A 5,864-nucleotide genomic window follows, 5' to 3' on the forward strand; every position below is an offset into this window, starting at 1 on the left:
CTGAGCAGAGAGCCCGACATGGGGCTCGATCCTAGGACCCCGGGATCATGACCTGAGCCGAAGGCAGAGGCGTTAACCCACTGAGCCACCCAGATGCCCCTAAATCTCTCACTTCTTTAACATATACTTTTCATTCTATGATACACACAGTTTAGATAATATAATGCATTTTTAAATGGAACAATTTAATGCCAAACCCAAGTTGCTTCAATGTAACTAAAGAAGACTTAAAGCTAGCACTGTAACATAGTGAATTGCAGCATACATACTGTATTGCTCCGTGCTAGTCTGATATATGCTAGTCCGGTACTGCCATGGTAGCGATGTTAGGTGGCGTTCCTTCTTCCTCTGATTTTTCTTCTTCAATTTTGGGAACACCAGGCACATCAGAGGAAAGTTCATTCAGTATTTTTCTATAACAGGGTCTTCGTGAAAGGATTTCTCTATGTTTTTGAGAATCAATTACACCTTCTGATTCTGCAGACTCCTCTGTCTCTGCATGTCTAGTTTTGAGGGATGCTCGTACTGTGAGCACTGTGTATCCCGGGAGGTGATCTCTACCATAAGACACACATGGCACATTGTACCCATGATAATCTTACCTCCTTTTGTTCAGTTATGTTCAGGAACAAAACCTTCAGATTCTTTATCCCATTTTTTTTAAGACTTTACAATTTTATAAATAGATAAAGGGCAGAGGAATGTCAGTCACTAAAGAAATGATGTAGTAAGAAATTAGTAAATTGATCATATAGTTTATTCATCATTCTTATATAATTTTAAGATTTAGTTAAATACAACCACTTTTTTTCCTGTTGACGTTCAACTTAAGAAGCTTGATTGAGTTTTTGCACATGCATGGTGAGAATACAACTCTGAGACACATGTCTAATTACTTCTACCCTAATAGGCCTTGCCCTAGAGGCCGGCCAGTGCTTCACTCTCTGTATCCACAGCATATATATGTTGTACACTATGGAGTGTCTATTTACAGCAATTCCGTATGCCATAAATACAATATTTGAAAATTCTAAAGGGAACAGTATTAGGAAGCTCATATCAGTTATCAACAAACATACTGAAATTCACTATGTGCAACTGAGAAGGGTGGGAAATACAAATAAATCCCAAGTTGTTTACATTGTGGGGGGTGGAGGAGAGTAAATTTCAGAAACTCTTCTATAAAAGTAAATAAAATGAATCATTAAAAATCTAAGAACACAACATAAGATGTACTCACTTAATTTTTTTTCTTAACACATTTTTAAGTATGCACTATAGTACTGTGGTTAACTATAGACACGATATTATGCAGCAGATAGCTAGAATTTATGCATCTTATGTAACAGAAACTATAGCCACTGAACAGCAGCTCTCCATTTTCCTCTCTCCCTGGCCTCGGACAATTAGCTTTCTTTTCTATTTCTGTAAGTTTGGCTATTTAATACATCTCAAGTAAGCAGAGTCATCTAGCATTTGCCCTTCTGTGACTGACTTTAGAAATAGGCAGGAAGAATAAGTCACTGAATTTTACACTTGACAGTAACTAATATTATACTATATGTTAACTAACTAGGATTTAAATAAAAACTTGAAACATTAAAAAAAGAAAAGAAAAAGAAAAATAGGTGAGAAGAGTACTATGATGTTTGATGAACTGAGCCTATAACGGGGTGAGCCATAACTTGTTGGAAGCTTTTTTCTCTACTATACAGGAATGTACATCAACATCCAATAAATAAGCATTAAATTTAAACTTTTAAGAATTTTTAATCCTTTCTGTCCCCACCACTATCTTATATCTTATTATTTCCAGAATTATCACTGAACTGGCCAGGCTTTTTTGGTACATAGCTATAAATGTGTAGCCTATTTTTGACTACAACAGCAAAGAGCTAAGCATGATCATGTTTTTTGCTTATTTCTTTCTTGGTTTTTTTTTGGGGGGGGTGGGTTCATTTGTTTGTTTTCTATTTCTTTGAATTTTGAGTAGAAAAGGTTAAGAGAAAAAAAATACTATTCTTATCCCCCTTAATAGTCTCTGGCTCATTTTCATATCTCTGTCTGCTGTGCTGTGTGTTGATATTCCAGTGCTCTTTGATTCCCTCAAATCAAAGAGCTATGGTGATACTAATTGTTTGTGATAGAAGGTGATTCTGCCAGAACAAATTTTTAAAAGAACTTATTTTTTCACAAACATCAAAAGCCACCTATAAATATGCAAAAACAAGCTTGAAATCCTGAGATGCTGTATAATTCTGTAAAAAATATTTCTTAGAATTTAAACTTAATTTCCAAAAGTGCTTTACTTATGTATTCCCATATTGTTTATGGTAAATTACATTGTTAAACTAACAAATAACCAACCTTAAAATTAAAAAGGAGTACTTGTCTAACACATTGTCGGTAAATACATTCTGAGTCTGTTGCTTTGATATAGCATCACCCCTTTCCCAATGACAATCACCATAGACTAGACTATTTCAGCACTCTGAGTGACATTGTGGTATCTCTATCATTTTTGGCAATATGTTCAGAGATTAAGAAATGTGGGGGAAAAAAGGAGAATAAAAGTTTAAAAGTTGGAAGCCCCTGGCAATATTCATTAAAGGGAATGGCACAGAAGTTCAAAAGCTCATTGTGGAGCTATAGTCAGCATTAACACTACAGAGCTCTAGCATTTTCCCGGAAAATGCAACACCTCCAGGCATTCTTTGAATTCTAGTTGCCAGCCAAAGCAAAGCACCACAAGCCAAAGAGAGTAAGAGAAATTGATCTTCTGTCAGCAACCCAAGGACCCCATAACTTTGCCTACTTGAAAATTGTTAGTTAGCTATGAAATGGCTTGGGAAAAGGAAATTTGGTAGCATCATGTTTTATGAGATCTTTCTAAGATACTCTTCATCTTTGAGAAATGTGTGCTCATGGATGGTTAGGAAAAATAATAAGAAAAATAATATTTTATGTTTGCAATATAAGAGATACTATGATAAGCACCTACAACGGATAATTCTACTTAATATTTACATCAACACTATGAAGCTGGTACTATTACCCCCCCCCCCCATTTTACAAGTGATGAAACTGAGGTGAAATGAAATCAAGTAATTTGCTCAGGTTGCATAGTTAACAGATGATATAAGTGGGACTCAAGACAAGTGTTCTGAGGCCGAATCTTACCTAACTTCTATAATATATTGCCTCAAAATAATACCAAAATAGAATAGTTCAAACTCTTATTTCTTCCATGCCAATAAGAGGCTACTCCTTGCCTTCAAATATTCCCTAGAATAATTATTTATTAAAAAACTAAGTGTTAAAAAAATCAATTGACAACAAAACAACTAATTTATATGCAACCACCTTTGCTCAAGAATATCATTAAATCTTTCATATTCTTTATGACCAAATAATGTATTTCTGTCACACAAATGTCACACAAATGTATTTCTACAGTTCTAACAGTTATGTTCCTTCTATGTTCCTTTTAGAAAGAATATGGTCTCATTAAACAAATCCTGTACATTTTCTAAGTATAACACTGTGAGACCACACCACTGATAAGGTGAGTAAGGAATCCATTTATTCTGCCAGAAACTTCATTAATTTTGTAAAAAGTGGCAGCAGTTCAATAATACAGGGTGATGTTCTAAAGTTCCACCAGGAGATAAATATAACTACTGGTTTGAATAGTTATATTCAACCAAATGGGTTAAAATTGAAAAATATTTTATGACACCCACACCTTGGGCTAGAATTTTAGAAAAACATTCAGACGTGAAATATATCTGTAGAGTAATTATTTTCTCATTCATTTTCATGTTTCATTTTAGATATCTTTTTAATGTTAGTCAATCAAATTAACTCATTATTTGAATTGGATTTTACATGTGTATTTTACCAGAGTCACTTTCATTATGCAAATTATTTTCTTAAAAAAAAAAAAGAGTACCTATGATTTTGACTGACTCCCTTTACAAGCCTATTTCAGATTTATCAAGGATTCATAATTCAAAAGAGCAAGTATTTAGGTCACTGTTAGGAACATTAACAGCAGCATTATCTTGCCACCAAGTGGTAGTTTCTGAATTACAAGGAATGTTATATTTTTACAAGTATATCTTTTATATCATTTTTAACAGTTACTAAATATCAAATGTTATATTTTTACAGGAATGTTATATTTTTACAAGTATATCTTTTATATCATTTTTAACAGTTACTAAACATCAAACCCATCACCAAAGTAAAAATTACATAATAATATATGCTTTCCCAAAAATATTTGAGAGATCTTTATGATAAAAGGACTTGGTATTTGTGTTTCCCAAGTTGTTGGATTGATTCAAATTCCATCAAGTTTTAAAGTATCTAAGATAAACAGAAGTTTATTAGGTATAAGTACCCTGAGAACTTAATTATGAACTATGAATTTGAAAACATGGTATCATCCTTTAACCTCTATTAAGGGTTGAATTCTGTCCCCCCAAAGATATCTTGAGGTCATAACACCCAGTACCTCAGAATGCGACTTTGATTTGAAAGTAGAGTTGTTCCATATCATATTAGTTAAAAAGACCTCATAGTGGAATAGAGTGATCCCCTAGCCCAAGACAGCTCCTCCTTATGAGGAGAGGGGAATTTAGAACCAGACACTTATTAGAGGGAAGATGGTGAGAAAATACACAGGGAGAAAATGGCCATGTGCAGATGGAGGAACTGATTAAAGTGATGCATCTATAAGCCAAGGAACATTAGGATTGCCAGTTTCACAGAGTCCTGAGAACACCATGTATTGGACTTCTAACCTCTAGACCTCTAACCTCTCTTATTTTAAACCATGCAGTTTGTGGTACTTAATTACGGCAATCCCAAAACACTAATATAATTTCCCTTTCAAAATTTAATATTTGTGCTGGATGAACAGATAGACACAGATGCTGAGAAGGCAAGTATTGATGGAATGCTTAGTCTTAACTGAGTACCCCAAATGCAAAATACATCTTTACTGAGTTACTAGTTCATGCACTGTTATCTGAGATAAAAATCAATAGAAGTTCAGAAAAGCAAATGTCAGGGTAGAGCTAGAATGACAAAATAACAAGACCAACAGAATAGCTGGAGTGACCATCTGTCTTAGCCAATTTGCTTTATCCAAAAGGAAAATAAGCATCTCATATCATTATCATAAGAGGTGGTTTTGCAAACTGGAGATAGATGACTGTCTTCCCACAGTGACTAAAGGATAGGGATGATATTTTCCTTGATGATTACATTTCAAAGAGCAGGTTTTCAGGTCTGTGAGAATCACAGCCTTGGGTTAGGAAACTGGCACGAGGCTCTTAAAATGATTTATATTTCAAAGGGGCACAGAAAAATATCTGCAAGTACTAGTTTTCTAAGTAAATGATCCAAGAAAGAGAGGACCTCTGTGGTTCAGCATGGGGGATGGGCAGAAATCAGGGGCCTAGAGGCAGAAAGAGCTTTCATAAAGTTTAACAAAGCTGAGAGAAATGTGAAGGCAGTCTTTCACTCCTTAGTTCTTCACTTCTGATAGAAGCTAGAGGTATTATTCTCAATGTCTTCCTCTTCCCTCAGGTTCAGTCCCCAAACTGTCATTTTTATCTCCCCAATGTTTACCTCATCTTTCCACTTCAGACTATCACTCTATCATTGGGAAAGCTCTCACATTTTGGCCTGTACCATGAGAACAACCTCTTTATTGCTCCCTTTTTCCAAGTGTCCTTCTCATCACTGTAATTATGTTAGAATTTAAGCCTGATTCAGCCTTTTGGCTTCTTAAGGTTTGTCACTAATCCATCACCATCAAAAGTAAAAAACTCAATCTTTGAGGAAGTTCATTA

General features: G+C 34.7%; 1 pseudogene; it reads right to left on the minus strand.

Moving 5' to 3' along the window:
- Positions 1-216: 216 nt before the first annotated feature.
- LOC116590205 lies at positions 217-5,645 on the minus strand (annotated as a pseudogene).
- Positions 5,646-5,864: the final 219 nt, after the last annotated feature.

Source organism: Mustela erminea, chromosome 5 (assembly GCF_009829155.1).
Source record: "Mustela erminea isolate mMusErm1 chromosome 5, mMusErm1.Pri, whole genome shotgun sequence".
Lineage (NCBI taxonomy): Eukaryota > Metazoa > Chordata > Mammalia > Carnivora > Mustelidae > Mustela > Mustela erminea.